We start from the raw sequence: 17,004 nt of genomic DNA, 5'->3' as shown, positions 1-17,004 counted from the left end.
GCAACACTAACGCCTCAGTGACAATCTGTCTCTCAGAGGGTCAGCCTGATGACCCCCCCAAGCAGCTGCTTTTAGAGGCGTACAGCATTTTTTGGCATGGTCTGCTCAGCGATTCTGAGTTCACTTATAACATGTCTCTGCAAAACAAACTTGGCTCTGCTTTAGACATCACTCCACTTATGGAGTCAGTGCTGCAGTTTGAAGTGCTGAGCCAACCTGGTGTTTTAATTCAAATTTCATCTGAGCTTTCTTTGATCCTTCTGTTCTTAAGAAAAATAATCACCATCTTTAGGGTTTCTCTACACTTCTTGAGAATTTAGATCAAGGCTAGGGAGACAACAGTTTTCTTGAATAAAAATGAAAGCATAAAGGTGAAAAATGTAGATTTTCTTGGAGCAATCTTAAGTCCTTTATGTAGGTTAAGGTCATGATATCTAAATTAATGCAATACAGAGTTCCCCATACTGTTGTCTGCACTCCTTAGATCTTAGGCTCACTGCATGGAAGAAAGCAGGAGCTTGCCACCTCCCCTGTGAGCGGGAAGGGACTGCAGTGAGTAGGAAGTTACTGAGTGTTAACAGCCAAGCTGATGCAGAGGAGGTGGCATGCTTCCCACATTGTAAGGCTGGAGCATATTGCGGCCTTCCTGTTCTAGGGGAGAAGTAATTCCTCCACAACTATGTTGGATAGTAGCAAGACCTTTACCTAGAGGTGTAATCTGTTCCTTAGGGCTTCTGCTGAATTCAATTAGAGACAGGTTGTTATTGTTTGGGTTTTTTTTTTTTCTCACAGTTTTCCTATTAGAAAGCAATAAATAAAGATCAGGGATATCTAGCCTGGAAGTTTGACAAGATTCTCATATTCACCTTTGGTAAAATAGGACTGGCACTTAGCACAGGCTATATGTAATAGGTTTGAAATGTTTATAATCATATTAGATTTGGGAGAGGGATATGACCTTGCCCTCCCCTTCCCCATACTTTTCTATTTTTTTCACTACAAGAGCAGTAATTCTTGTTTCAGACTTTTCATGTTTAAGGAAACCACTAATTTATATAGGGCATGCTCAGAGGCTTAGCATAATCATTCCCAGACTAACATGACTGTCTCCATTAGCATAATTTTGCCCTTACTCATTAAATGATTCATATTCGTACAATTTTTTTTAGGAGTCACAATTCCCTACTTTATTAGATTTGTCTTTTCTGAAGAATTGTTCTAATTTTTTTAACCATTCCTTATTTTTCAATTTAACTTTCAGATGTGACATGGGAAATTTGGTTTCTTTCTGAGTAACTTCCCCTAGTTGAAACTGTGACCTGAGTCACTGTAAGTCATTCAAGGATAAAATAGAACGGAAGCCTACGGTTCTTAAAAGCTGTGCCCACCTGATTTTTCTATCACGTTTACCTTTCATTTTTGGTTCCTAAGGGATAAAGTTGCATTTTGACCTTTACTTCTTGCACTCTCACTGTTTCCTTCTAGCTGTTAACCAGTTCAGTTCCTAACTGAATCAGGAAATACATATTATTCCAGTTTCAAATTCTGCAATGTGGGTGAGGGCATATAGATCTAAACAGAAGCTGAATGGACCACTTAGCAGATAGCAGTTTCCTGTATCTGCCTACACACAGAAACTGAACAGGGCTTAACTGACACAGAATATGATGGGTTTCTTCAGGCGTGAAGAGTTGGCCATATTCTTTTTGGAACAGATGCTACATAATTAACTCTTGGTTCCATGGCAGACTTTAGGAAAGTGTCCCATAAGGGAAAAAACACCCATTATATATATATAATTTTTAAAAAACTATTTGGGGATGATAGCTGCAAAAAAAGTGTCTTGATTTGCATGCCTTTGAAAATCCTATGTCCCAAGAAACCGAATTAAACAATATGTTTCTGTTTCCTACACACAGGACTGGTTAATTAAGGAAGGAGAAAGTCGATGGTGGAAATACAAAACTGCAGTATTTTTTTCATTACTTCTTAGTTGTAGGGAAATGATTCCAGAAAAATAATGTCCTGTCTTTATATTTCATATGGAAAGTACTATTATATTTGCAGCTTTGTGTCAATCAAATATGGGCAAACTCCTTTTCCCCAGTGCTAACACATTTCTGTGTGTTGTTCTTGTTTTTACATGGATAGAGATGTGACGGCATTTTTGTTGTCCCAGTTAGAATGGTGAATGTTTTCTGAGAGTTTCCTGCTTGGAAGAAGGGGGTGGAAGCTGTACTCCTGATTTTAACACGGTCTGGACTGGCAGGTGCTTGACCTCAGGAAGTCCTCATTAATACTGCTGCTGAATGACTGCCAACACTAAATTGCAGGGAGAGAATGAAGATTCATGGTGTCTAACTTCAGATACCTAAATTATGTTGGAAATATATACTCTATAGAAAGGGATTTCTTCATCTGGAACTCTGTATTAACTAACTAAAAGCAGTAGACTTAGGTGGAGTGACTACTTTTGTTTACCAAAGCAATCAATAGCTCTGCCTCAATTGCTGAAAGTGCAAAGAGTTTCACTGAAGCTGATAAATCATCACTGCATCTTTTCCATTGCACAACTCCTTGTATCCATGTGAACATGCCCAATATGTTCAAAAAGCTAAAAGGCACCTACAAGGGCAAGAAATGACTTTTATCAGATACGCTGACTTTTTTTTAGCTCAACCTGGAAAATTGCTGTGCAGATGTCTTTGAAGAGTTGGGCTTGGAGCTTCAAACTGTTACATCGCCCAGCCATTTACTTTTCTCTCAGAACTTTTTTAAGTCTGTGAATGTATAAATTATGATGCTCCCTCTGTCTTGTGACAATGAATGGCAATGTTGTGGGTTTCTGTGGCTGGGTTTTGGTAGCGGTGGGGGGCTACAAGGGTGGCTTCTGTTAGAAGCTGCCAGAAGCTTCCCCTGTCCTGTGGAGGCAATGATAGCTGACTCCAGGACAGACTTCCTGCCACTTAGCAGCCAATTAGCAGATATAGTAATGCCTCTTTGATAACATATTTAAGAACAGACTAGTGTTATGCAGAAAAAATTCCAGCCCAGGAAGAATGGAGTGAGAACATGGGATAAAAACGAAGACACCAAGGTCAGTGCAGAAGGAGGGGCAGGAAGCCCCCTCCCCCCCCGCCATTCCCAGGAGCAGGAGAAAGACTCAGAGCTGAGGCCCTGCAGCCCGTGGTGCAGACCATGGTGGGGTAGCTGTGCCCCTGCAACCCATGGAGGACCATCACAGTGCAGACATCCCCCTGTGGCCCATAGAGGAGCCCATGCTGGAGCAGGTGGATGCATGAAGGAGGCTGTGACCTGTGGGAGGCCCAGGATGGAACGAGATCCTGCTGGGAGACCTGTGGCCTATGGAGAGGAGAACCCGTGCTGGAGCAGGTTTTTCCCAGGTAGGACTCGTAGCCCTGTGGGGGACCAACGTCAGCACAGCTCATCCATGAAAGTGGACAAGTGACACATGGGACAGAAGATTGGGTAGAACTGCTGCCCGAGGGGTGGACTCACATTGGAGAGGTCCATCAAGGACTGTCTCCCGCGGGAGGGACTCCATGGAAGCATGGGGAAGACTCAGAGCTGTGGACCCCCTGTAGCCCATGGTGAAGACTGTGGTGATGCAGGTGTCCCCCTGCAGATCATGGAGGACCATCGGCATGCAGAGACTCCCTGCACCCCATGGAGGAGTAATCCCCAGGACAGCAGGTTGGGAAAAACTGCTGCCTGAGGGGTGGACTCCTGTTAGCAGTGGCAGAAAAAACATCTGACTGCAAACCCCATTTCCCCTCCCTCTTCATTGCCGGAGAGGAGGAGGGAGAACATAGAAGGATGGAAAGGTGGGGAGAAAGTGTTTTTAAGAGTGTTTTATTTCTCACTCTTTGGCTCTTATCCTGTTAGTAATACATGTAAGTTCTATCCCCACTTTGAGTCTGTTTTGCCTGTGGCAGTAATCAGTGACTTCTCCCAACTCTTATTCTACTCATGAGTTCCTCAGCTGGGTTTTTTTTTACCTCTCTCCTCTGTCTAGTTGCAGAGGGAGGGTGATAGAGTGGCTTTAGTGGGTGCCTGGCATCTGGGCAGGGTCAGATTCTTTGAGAAGAATCTAACTGAAGAGACCTCTTAAACTGTAGTAATCCTCCATTCTACCTTCAGGATCCACAATCTTAAGGACTTCCAGCACTTGCACAGATTTCCCTCATAGTGACATTGTGGTGAAATACAACCCCAATGAAGCTTTTGATCTCCCTTTGAGTCCTTAAATTTTCTTACTAGTATGAGCTACTTCCTCCTGGCAATACAATTTTGCTGATGCTGGTTGCTATTCTCACCATGAGGTAAACACAATTCATATAGTACAGCTGAGGTAATAATACATTTCTTTCTGCCATCTACCATACTGTAAGATCTTTCCAGTATCATCAGAAGGCCCTTCCCACGTGAAAAATGCGGGTGAGAATGTCCTTATATTGGGACATTCATGGCTTTAAAAAATGTTGCATTGGGAATGAAGTGACTATTATTACTCCATGAGAAATTGGTCAAAGGTTTGGCCTTGTTAAATCTTTTGCATTACCTAAGCTTAATCAAGGTTGGTTGGGAATGTAGTCCTTCTGAGGTCTCTTCTCCTGACAATTGAAAAGAAACAATTAGATAATGATGTAGTCCACCTAAAGTCTGGGGCTAGATCTCTATCTCTGTATTGATGATAAGAGAGAATACAGTTGTTTCAATTAAGTGAGACTACTCCAGGCCTGAGTACTGAGAACTGAATAAAAAATTGCTGTAGAGCTAATACCAATCACTGACTCATACTGCTTCTCAGAAAAGATATTAAAAGCCTATATGTTTGTTTCTACTCTCATTTTTTAATTCATCAACCTATTTTCGAATAAACCCCAGAATTCAATGGATTATGCATTATTGTCTGACTGAAAAAAAAAGAGAAATAATTGCTGCCTTATTTATCTTCCTTTATTGTTAAATGGATGTTCAGGACCAGATATAATTTCATTTTTAAATGTTCTTAATGTTGAAGAGAATATTGGGAGTGGAGCTCCTCACAGTATCAAAGAATAATTTAAGTTGGACTAGGGGTCACCTATCCCAGCTGCTTGCTCTAAACAGCTCAAGTCAGATCAGGTGCTCAGGGCCATGACTCAAAACGTTTGTCATTCCCATTTCTGAGGATGGGAATGACACAGCCTCTCTGTGCAACCTGTTCACCATCTTGGTAGTTTCTTTTTTACCCTCCTTATACCAAGTTGAAGTTTCCCATGTTCCAGCTTATGTCTGTTGCCTTTAATTCACCCAAGAAGTTGTGGTGGTACTATTATTGGCAGTGTTCAAGGCCAGGCTGAATGGGGCTTTGAGCAACCTGAACTAGTGAAAGATGTTCCTGCCCGTGGGATGAGGTGGTTGGACTAGATGAATTTTAAAGGTCCCTTCCAACCCTTCTGTACAATTCTATGATTCTATGATCCTTCCTCTCTGCACCTGTGAGAAGAGCCTGGCTTAGTCTTTTCTGCTCCAGCTTGTAATGTCATACACAGCATTTAAGGCATCTCCCTAGCCTTCTCTTCTTCAAACTGTAAAAGCGCAGCTCTCCTAGACTCTGCACACTGTAGGATCCAGCCTCCAAACACCTTGGTGGTCCTCTGATGGACTTGCTCCAGGTCTGTGGACAAGCCTTGTACTGTGGTGCTCAAAACTGGACACAGTAACTTGATACCCCCAGATCCTTTTTTGCAAAGATGCTTTCCATCTGGTTGGACACCTTCCTGTGCTGGTGCATATCCCTTTTTCCAGCTTGCCTGTGTCCTTTTGAAGAGCAGTCCTGTTCTTCAGGGACTAACTGATTTGATCTTGTCCAGGAATTTGCTGAGAATGCACTCTGAGCCATTGTCTAATGTTATTAATAAGGACACTGAACCATACTGGATCTTGTATTAAACTCAGGACACCACAGGTAGTTGAACTTTGTACTGCTTTGCACCATGCTTCAAACCCAAAGATCCAGACAACTTTCCAGCTATGCTTTTTTCCACTTCCAGTCACTTCCTAGGCACAACTACCTGGAAAAAAAATTTTTCCACTGGGAAGGGGAAGTCTCTGCTTTGGTCATTCAAAAATTTTATGTACAATAGAAAATTTTATTTTTCCACTATAAAAGGGTTTTTTTTATTGAATAAAAACCAGCATATGTAATGCTCTTTTGGATTATTACTATCTTTGATGCAAAGGGCCCATATAAATATAGATATGGTTTAACATTTCCTCAAAGGGAATTGGATAAAGATGAAAACTACAAGGGTTAAAGCTTATTTTAATTTATACATTTTTTGGGGGTTGTTTTTTTCCCCACACCTTTCTTGTAAAAATATGTGCCATCTCCAGGGTGAAACACATTTGAGATCATTGGATGAAAAGCACTCAGTAGCAGTAATGACCTTTTGATAGCATGATGAAGAAAATGTAAAGTTTTTCCTATATTATTCTAATATTTCTTTCACAGAGAGAGAGAAAAAAAAATGGACTCCTGAAAGGTTGTCTCTATTCTCATAAAGTGAAAATCTTCTATTTCTTTTCTGTGACAAGTACACTTTAAAGAAACAGAAGACCAGGAGCTTCTTTTACAATCATTTAGCTGTGAACGACTCCCATGACAAATTAATGCCTTAGGGAGACTCTGGAGTTAGTCACCAGAACCCCCTCTGTGACTTCCTTGATGACTTCACTTCTATTATTGCATATCAGGACTATAATGCCAGAGTGGCTGAGTAAAACACACAACAAATCCTTTACTCCCCTTACATACTGAGACAAGGTGTGCTATAACTCTTGTTAAGTATGAGATATGATTTCCTTGTGGTAAAGCCCAGCTGCTTTCTTGGACTCCAGACATCTTAACTTCACAGGGGAAGTAACCCCTTTTTGTTCAGTGAAAAAAATGGTTAAAATTGAGCCTACATTTAAGTAAGTGCCAACACTGGGGCATGACTCCGTGGCATTTGGAAGCAAGCACTTGTTGACAAAACTACAGTTCATCTGTTACCTGGCTAGGCCAAGGCTAAGAAATACCGCTGGTTGAGTACATTTTGGCCACTGCCACAGGCACAGGAAATGTTGTTATGTGTTGTTATTGTGTACATGTTGATTGTAAGCTAACAAACACAGAATCACACGGTAATGAACAAAATAGAGATTGCTGTAGTGAAACAAGTCAGCTATCCTTGTTCTGTGTTTGTCTGTTGTGTGCACTAATTACAATTGCTTTGGAAGAAAGTAAAATTAAGCTTGTGGAACAATTATGCCCTACATAAATCCACAAAAACATTCCCTCTTAGTGGTCACTATGTAGCTAGATTATGTCCTGAAAGAAGGGGGATTAAATCCTAGAAAGCTGAATTTAATCTTAAAAATGTGGATTTGGGTATTATGCATCTTTACTGCATTTACATAGCTTTCCTCACTCCTGTAATCTTCTTTGATGTTGCAACACACTGCTAATGAAAAATGTGGAGGGAGCAGATGGAGAAGAGTGAAAGTTTATTCACATCACTTACCTTCTAACTAGGTAATGGAGCTGTATCAGTGAAGAGGTTTGCTTCCCTGGGCTCCTTGTACTGTTAATGGAGACAAATGGATTCCTCCAGAGGGAGACTCAAGGTGGAAGCACCACTTTGCTGCTCTGACTCTTTCCAGGGTGTTGTCCTTTCTCTCTCTGTTGATTTCACAGACAACACAGAAATATTAACCTGCTACCTGAACTAGTCACTCCCACTGGTGACAATGACTTCCACAATGCGATATCCTTTTCCAGTTTCCTATGTGTATGTGTAAGAAACAGGGCTATGGACTGAATTTTTTTCAGTATTTACAAAGGGCTTTTGGAGGATGAAGAGTAAGAGTAGCAAGGTGAGGGGTAAATGCTAAGAAACAACAACTGGAAACGAATTTACTTGTATTTATTTGACCTGACTGCCTATATTGCAACTCTGTTTTCCAGGTTTCAATAACAATCCCATATGGCCGTGGCTGAACCATCTCCTGCTACTTTTACTGACTTTTTAATATCTAACAAAATGCTTTGAATCAATATAGCCAATAAGATGTCTCGGTGATGTTGTAAAAAGTAATGAATGATTAAATAAACCTAGAGCTAAAAATGGATTTTTTAAAGATTTTTAATCTTACCCCCTTTCTGTTGCTGGATTTGTGCTGCTACTTAGCGCAGCCAATGGCTGTTTAAAAGCGTGGTGCAGGTCAGCCTGTGTTTACAGTGATAGCTGGGCCCACACATGCCTAGCTTTGTGTATTGGCTCCATGTGATTAATTGTAACACAATATACGTCCAGATTTGGAACCCTACGGGTAACCCTGGCTGGTTGTATACCTGCCCTAACCTGTTGAAAATGACTGCAAAAAATGTTAGGTAATGGGCCTGTGAGTCCCTGGTATTTTAATTCATTTTAATTGTTGGATGTAGAGGAATTGCTAAAAATGACTTAAGTACAGAAATAAAGTAAGCCAGTCTCAGGCACTAGGCAGCATTTAACATTCCTTTATCTATATGACCACATAATCATTGGTGCTAATCTCAGCTTCTGTTTTAAGTAGAAGTAGATCCGTCACCACTTTTTCAGGAGTTGTCCTTGAAGCATTTATACATCTCTGGGGGTGAAGTTCATCAATGAGGTGCTCATGGCTTCTTATATTAAGACTAATGAAATGTGAAAACCCTAGCTGCAGTTCCTGTGGGTATTGGAGGCAGACAGGGGATCTCAGAGAACCTAAAAAGATGTGTGGTTCCCAATAACAGCTTTCCCCATCATGCTTTTTTCATGTTTACTCCTTCAACATAGTTGTATCCTCTTCATCCATTCCGTGAAATTTGCTCATTCTAGAGAAGGTAAAAAACAACTCTACTTGGTCGTTTGGAAAAGTGCTGTTTTGATGGGAAGTGCAGCCCACCAGCTAAATCAGAACCTTCATATTAAGCTTTGTCTTTCTGGGGAGCCCTCTGCTCAGTTTCAACCAATGCCAACCTACTTACAATAAAATACTTAAGGAATCTAGTATTTGGTCACCCTCTTTTCTGTTTATACATGTGTCATACTTCAGGATTGGGTATAGTAAAGCCCAGAGACTCAAGAAAACACCCTATTTCTTTGAAGGTCTTTTCTTACAGCATGTGATAACCTCTAATCCTTTTTTGGAGCTTCAAAGCTCTCTGCTTTTATTACCCTTCCCACTCCTGCTACCCTTTCAGAGTTCCTTGCCTAACTAGCCAGCTTACTCACCCCTTCTGCAGCACCAGAATCCCCAAGATTATCTGTGTCATTGGCAAAGGTGTGCCAAAGAAGGCACTGTCAACTTTTTGTCAGCATTAAAGGGAAATCTCTCCATTGCCAAGCTTAGCTCAAGGTCCAAAGGCACTAAAGCAGAGCCATAGTGGCTATGGTGCCTTATGTCTGCAGTCATCAAATTCCAACCACCATTTCACTCTGTATTTCTGTGCTTTCAAATCCCTTGATTTTTGTTTGGATGGCATTATCTGTGAATATGAGTATAAATGGCAGCATTTATGTATTTCTGAGTGAACTGTAAGTAGATTAGACTGAATCAGAAACATTCTGAGAAAAATGAGTAAATACTTATTTTCAAGTATACACATGAAAGTTCTGCTCTGTAGAACATTTTGTGACTCATTCAAGGAGATTTTCTTTTCCCCCACACACTAACTTTTCCCCTACACTCTAACTTCCCAAGATGTTTGTCACCTTCTTGTTTTTCAGAAGATTTTCCTTTCTGAATTGCCATTAGGTTCCTCAGCAGCAGCTGCTCAAGAATCCAGTAATGATGGTAGAATTTTGCAGATACATGGATTTCTGTCTGAACCTTCACATTTTCTATGCTGTGTTCAATTTTTTTGAATGAAGTAAGTGCAAAAAAAAAGTAGAAAAGAATTTTCTTGAAAGTTACTTTGGTTTTATAATTTGGAACCTTACCACCATTACTGTAGCCTGTCATACAAGGAAGAGGGAAAGAGCAGTCTTGGGCGAAGACCTGTAGCGCATGTTCCTCCAGTAACTGAAGATTTTTTCTCGTCAAATTGTCTTGCATTGTGTTACAATGTTTGCTTCTACAATCATAAATTCAAAGCTGTAGGACTACTTTCAAATATACTACTCCAGAAGAGTAAATGTCTACTAGAAACTTTGTACTGGTGAAATGAGGTGAAGAATGAATACCATTTACCAAAAGTCAGTAGAGGAATTCAGTGATGGAGCAAAGTTCAGAAATATGCAACCTCTGATTGAGTAACTGTGTTCACACCACACCTTTGTCTTAAGTTATGATAATAGTAATGCTTATTACTTCTAACATTTTTCCTTTGAGTAGCTGCCAGGAATCTTACTTCACAGTCTGGGGAAAGCAGAGACTGTGTTCTGCAATTAAAAGTTAGGGAGTTTTTAATGAGAGCTTCAAGGCTGATTCATAGTTCAAAGTTATGTAAAAGGTTTCTTTTCCTTTCTTTCTTTTAATATTTTTTTTTAAATCAAAAGCAGATCATTCAGTTTTATCTCAGACAAAAATATGATAAAGGCAAATTCATAGGGTGGGGAGAAGGAATGTAGGGAGTTACTGATGGAATTTAACTAAAAAAAAATTTAGAAGTCTACTATTTTATTTCATTTCAGAAATGTAATAAATCTTATAAAAGGCCTTTCACAATTTCTCCTTGAAGATATTGCAATGTGATAATGATGCCATGCCCTTGCCCAGCCAATTTCTTGATTTGTTCAGGTTATTCCAATAATATCTACATTTCATGGGACAGTATTTACATTCAAATCTTCCCTGAGATTTGTCATGCCCTGTTGTCATCATGTTTTCTCCTGTGTCACCTTCAAGGACTGATAGGGCATGAAAATCTGTAGAAATAAACAGGACTTGAAATCCCCAGTGAAAGAAGCTGCGCTTTGGTCCTGTGGGGAACTGAGGAGTTCTTTCACTCCCACTGATGTCATAACACTCCAGGATATTCAGCATTTTGGGCAGGGTGCTCAGTGCCTAGCAGAATTAGGATATAATTGCCAATTTCAAGCCTACAGAACTGTGTCTCAGGCCAGGAGATGCGAAGGGAGTAACAAGCTGGTCACAGAAAGTTATATACAAACATCATCAGTTGTTTTTGTAGAAGTATATGTCTCTTTGGGGAGGAATCTTTTAATTTCTAAAGACTCCTACCCCATAATATACTGAAAAAGAAGCACAGCTATCCTCAAGAAACATATTCTCTCTAGTTAGCATGTTTTATTCCTAGAAATGGAAAGGAGTACAGAGAATAAAAATGGCTGTGTTTAATCAGATTAAATGGATATCTTATTAGTTATTCCACAAAATTTAAATCTTTCACAAACTGAAAGAATGGACCTCTAGTATAGCTCAGGAAAAACTAGGAATTTATAGCTGAGATCAGGGATAATGGGGGAATTTTAGAGGATAAAGACAGGTCTGGGAGAGATTGAGATTAAGACAGTGATTGGAAATTATAGCGTAATGGGTCCCCTAACAAGGCATAAATACTATAGTGTCTGTCTTTATAGTCAGGGACAGTTGCATTCAGAACAGTTTTTTTGCTAATTAACGAGCCAGATCAGACCGTGTACTGGCAAGATATGTGAAATATCCTTTAAAGAGACTTTAAATTTATGGAAACATATTTTGCAACCACAATACTCAGTTTGTGGGGGGTGAAAGATAGGTGCATACATATGAAAGGCTATGAAACTGAACAAACAGTTTACTGAAGCGTTGTTTTTTCCTGTTTGTTTGTTTGTTTTTAATTCAGATTTTAAAAATATTTTATGTTTGAAAGCAAAACTATTTCTGGAGGTGTAAGATTTCCTCATTCTCTCAAATAATCTTATAAATTTACCCTGTTTTGAAGACAGAAAGAAGGATTTCTAGAATACAGAAGGATATAATTTGTGTTTAATTGACATTTTCCATTTATAATAGTGCAGTGAATGTGCTAACTTTGTTTATATTTAATGGATGATAAATTACCCCCAACATCTTCAATGTAAGTCCTCATTAAAGCTATGCTGTGGCCCACCCATAACATCGACCTCTGCCCACAACCTCACTGGCAACCTCCCTGCCAGCTCTCACTGGCATCGCTCCAAGCATCAGTGCATATTTCACGATAACCTTACCCTATGTGTGCATAGAGAATACAAGTATATTTTTGTGATGTATGTCCAACAGGAAGAAATTGCACTGTCTGACATAAGAATGTGACAAGAGTAACTACAGGCAAGAAAAGATCTCGAGTAACATCCCTCTAATTTTTTCCATTCTTAGCCTGCAGGCTGATTTCCCTTCTGCTCCTTATAGACTATGAGAAAGGAGGGACTCAGTACCCTACTGACAACATCCTTCCCTCACAGCTGGTCCCTATCCCAGAAGGAAAAAAAAGGATTACTATTGTAATATCTTCATGTCAATATCAAATGTTGGGAGCACACACAAAAGTTCTCCTCAAATAAAAAAGAAAAGGCTGCTCAAATTTCCCACTGCTGTCTAAACACACATTTAGTCACTAAAGGAGATCTGTACTGCCAAGTGGTGTGTAAGTCCTGAATCAGACCTATGAATGCTAAGCCCCTAATCTGTACATTTCCCTTCTTTATATACAGCTGGATGCAGTGTGTATTGATTCAGAAGTACGCTGGAGGTCCTTGCAAAGTAAGGTCCTACAACTTTCTACTCCAGGAATACTGGAGGACAGATCTCACTTCAGTCCTAGGAACCAACACTGAGGGTGGCAGGGAGGCTGAGCCACTGCACATAACTGAACCACACTCACTTCTTGATGCAGATGCCATATAAGATGGTATTTGAAAGGAACCGATAGTCAAAATTAGCAAATGCAATCTGTACAGCCCCAGTACTTGATTGCTTGTCAAAATTCCCTTTGGTAGGCATTTGTTCAGAGGCAGAGCCAGTCTTTCCCAGCTAGGCCATGTTACACATCCCAACATTAGCATATTTCTATTAAAACATGTTATTTTGTTCAATTATGACATTTTTCCTCATTCTTAGCCTGAAGCGATATTTGAGATATCACCCCAGCACTCCATAATTGTAAAGATATACCATACACATTGCACTGAAAAACTGTCAGACTTGAAGAGCATACAGACTACTCAAGCATTCTATACTTTGAGAACAGTATAGAGAATAATTACGGTTTCTCATATTCTCAGAGTAATTAATTTGAAGAATTTAATTATATTTTTCATATTAATTATTAATGTATTATTCACCCAGCATAGTCAGTTCATAATTCATAGATACATTAGTCAAGTAATTTAGTTGATGAATTTCATAGTTTTGAATAAGCTATTCAATTTTTTAAATTATTCACTCAGCTCTAGGAGTATCTGTTGACATGAATTTCAGCCATAGTATGGCAACTTCTTTTTTTGCATGGTTCGTGAACACCTGATATTAAAACCAAAGGCTAATAAAATGCTGTCCAGACCTTTAATGTGTTTTTATGTAAGGTTACTTTACAAATAAATGGCAGTTTAATCTTATTAACAAGTTGAAATTTGGGACCTGTATGCCTATTCACATTTAAACTTCAGTTTTCTTACAGAATGTCCTCATAAACTAATAAACTCATAAACTATTTGCTACATATCCCCCTCATTTAAATTTACATAGAATCCAGTCCTCATATTTCCGATTTCACTGATACTAGAATTACACTAACGATGACATATCCATTTATCAGTCTATGAGTTTTGTCATTAGTTTTATGCTCAGATAATTCTGTTTATATCAGGAAACTTCTAACCATGGTAGAAGAGAACAGAAGTAAGGTTTCTACGATATGCTACCAGTTCAGCAGGACAAGTTAGCTTAGCCTGAACAGCAAGCATACAAGTGACTTAGAAAATTTCCAGGGAAAATAATGTGATCACACTGGGAGCAGCACCTCTGGATATATATCAGGTAACAATTTTGTTCTGGCAGAGGAATAACACACAGGATCATTTATCAAATAATTTCTTATCTAGATTTAGTGATGATATCACACAAGCAGGTCAATAATACTGGTAGAAAACCAGAAAAGAATGCATATCTCTATGTGTAGTTTTCTCTATGTAATTTTCTGTGTTTGGGGTTTAGTTTAATCAGAAAGAGCCTTGCATGAGAGTATATAAATAAGTAAATTCTGAGAAATGACAGAGCAAGTGAGTGCAATATACATTATTTTTAATATTTCTAGATCCCTTATTTTGCAAAAAAAACCCCGTTATTTCTAGTAATTATTTTTATTTATGATGGCATTTTTTTTTCTGAGAAAAGAGAACTGAACTTTGTATTGTAATGCATGGTTTGAAATTTTCTTCCCTCTACAAAACTCAGAGAGGTTTCTTTTTAACATCTCTAGAAATAATGTTGCTGTTTTTTCAAAAGAACCCTGTATTTAGACTATATTTATTCCAAGTTCTCTGCATAATAATGGTATCACATTTACTATTTGTGTATTGTTGTTTCACACTATCTCAGTGACTATGTTAAACCCAAAACACAGAGGTATATGCCAAACCTTTCAAGATTTCCAAATCCATTATTGTCATACAATATTCTAAAAGAAAAGTCTCCAGCTACAGGTTGCTTCTTTCAGTGAAGGAAGTGTTTCTGTTTTGGGTTGTTACCTTGCTAGCAGGCAGCCCATATGGTGCTAAATCTTGTAAACTAACTATAACTAGGTATAAAATTCATAGGGAAAAATGTAATTTATCACAAGTGCACAGCTGGTGTATGCTTCTAAGTGGTTGTTTCCTAATCTGATACCAATATGTTCACAGCCCTGGTATAAAATCAATAGCAAATACCATGCATGATTCCCTGAGAGATTAACCATTTATTCCAGCTGTGAAGAACAAATGAAGGTTAAAGCAAAGTATTTGTTTTAAGAAAGGTGTGCATGTGCACGTGAAGTGAAATGAAACAAAATAATCCTCTTATAGATTAATTTATATTAACTGCAATAACAACATAGGATGGTTTGTTTGTTTTAATTATGTTTGTATTTTAAAGCAACTGATTTTCAAGCTCAGATTTACATGCAGTTTGTTTTCTGTGTGTTCCCAAAACTGCTTCATAAGTGATTTACATTTTTCTTTTCCCCAGATGTTTCACGTTTTCTTTGCTCTTTTCTTTAGTTGCAACTAATATCTGAGGGAGAACTGCCTGGGGCAGATTGAGCATAAACACAAAAACCCGCAATGGTAAAAAATACAGTGAGTGAAATTGTCAAGCCCGTTCTTCCTGGCTCACAGCTGTAAAAGCTGTAGACGGTTTAATGTGTGCATATGCAACGGGGAGGAAGTGAGAGATCAGAGCCGTGGTGAGCAGCAGCAAGGGTGAGAAATGAGTGGGAGGAGAGAAAGAGAAGAGCGAACTGGCTTCGGGTGGGCAGAGGGGCACGGCGGGGGTGTGTGTCCAAGGCACCTGGACGGGAACTGGGGGAGAGATGCAGGCGGTGTGTGTTGCATGCTGGCCTCTGAAAATCAGGCCTGGCGATGAGCAGAACCGCCACAAGATTTTGCCGTATTCCTAGGGATTGACTGTGCTGGCAGCCACTAAAAGCCTAAATTTTTAAGTATAATACAGTAGTTAGCTTTAGATGTGGTAGAACCAAACCGAAAGCAATTATTTAAATGAGTCAAATTCTTTTCTGTTTTGTGTGCAGATATCTGATATAATCTTAACACCAAGACTGCCTGTCTGCCTGCAAAACAGTAAAAAAGATGCTAACATCATTTTACTGAAATCAAGCATTTCTCCTGTGATCCTTGGATTTTTTTCAACTCCTGTATGATGGTACTTCTTAATCCCTTGTACCAGCTTGTCTTCCTCCTTTATCTACGAGTTGGTTGCAATTCATTGTTTTGCATTGTAGGTAGTTTGTAAGGGATTTTACAATGAAAGACACTAGTGGTGATTTTACTTTAGCCTAATTCCATCAACTGCAGAAGTTCTGCTCCTAGTTTTGCTGAAACAAGATCAGAATTTGACCACAAAACACCCCAGTGAGAACAGTATTATTTATAGTTATTTTGTAAAAGGATAAATTGAAACGCTGGGTTTAAGTGACTTGCCTGAAGGCGTGAAGCTTCTCAGTGCCATAAGCAGAGACCTGAATTGAATGAATCCAGATGCCAGTGTTCTTTTCTAAATGACAGATGAACTCTGCAATCAGGATTGTGTTAAGATGGAAAAAATATACTAACACCTATGGACTTATAAAACCAATTTAAGTCAGGGAAGAGTCAGATCTTTGTCTACTTTCCATGAGCAGAAAATCAGTGCTTAACTGTGTGGGTGACTTTAACCTACCGGATATCTGCTGGGAGCTCAATACTGCAGAGAAGAGGCAGTCTAAGAGGTTCCTGGAGTGTATAGAGGACAATTTCCTTCATCAACTGGTAAATGAACCTACCAGGGGTAAGGCCCCGCTAGACCTGCTGTTTACTAACAGAGAGGGGCTGGTGGGAGATGTAGTGGTTGAAGGCCGCTTGGGAAATAGTGACCACGAAATAATAGAATTTTCAATACTCAGAGATTCAAGGCGAGCCAACAATAAAACCTCTATGCTGGACTCCCGGAGGACAGATTTTGACCAATTCAGAAGTCTAGTCCAGAGCATACCCTGGGAAACAACCCTTGAAACCAAGGGGGTTCAGGAGGGATGGATGTACTTCAAGCAGGAAGTTTTGAGAGCACAGGAACAGGCCGTACCGGTGTGCCGAAAGGCAAGCCGGCGGGGAAGACAACCAGCTTGGTTAAACAGGGGGATTCTGAAGGAAATCAGGGATAAAAAGAGAGTTTACCAACTATGGAAGAAAGGGCTGATTACTTACGAAGAATTCAGGAAGACAGCTAGATCATGCAGAAAGAAAATCAGGG

Source organism: Empidonax traillii, unplaced genomic scaffold (assembly GCF_003031625.1).
Source record: "Empidonax traillii isolate 1590-97213 ecotype Southwest subspecies unplaced genomic scaffold, ASM303162v1 scaffold396:size1303734, whole genome shotgun sequence".
In the NCBI taxonomy this organism is placed as follows: Eukaryota; Metazoa; Chordata; class Aves; order Passeriformes; family Tyrannidae; genus Empidonax; species Empidonax traillii.
Note: the sequence above shows the minus strand (reverse complement) of the source record.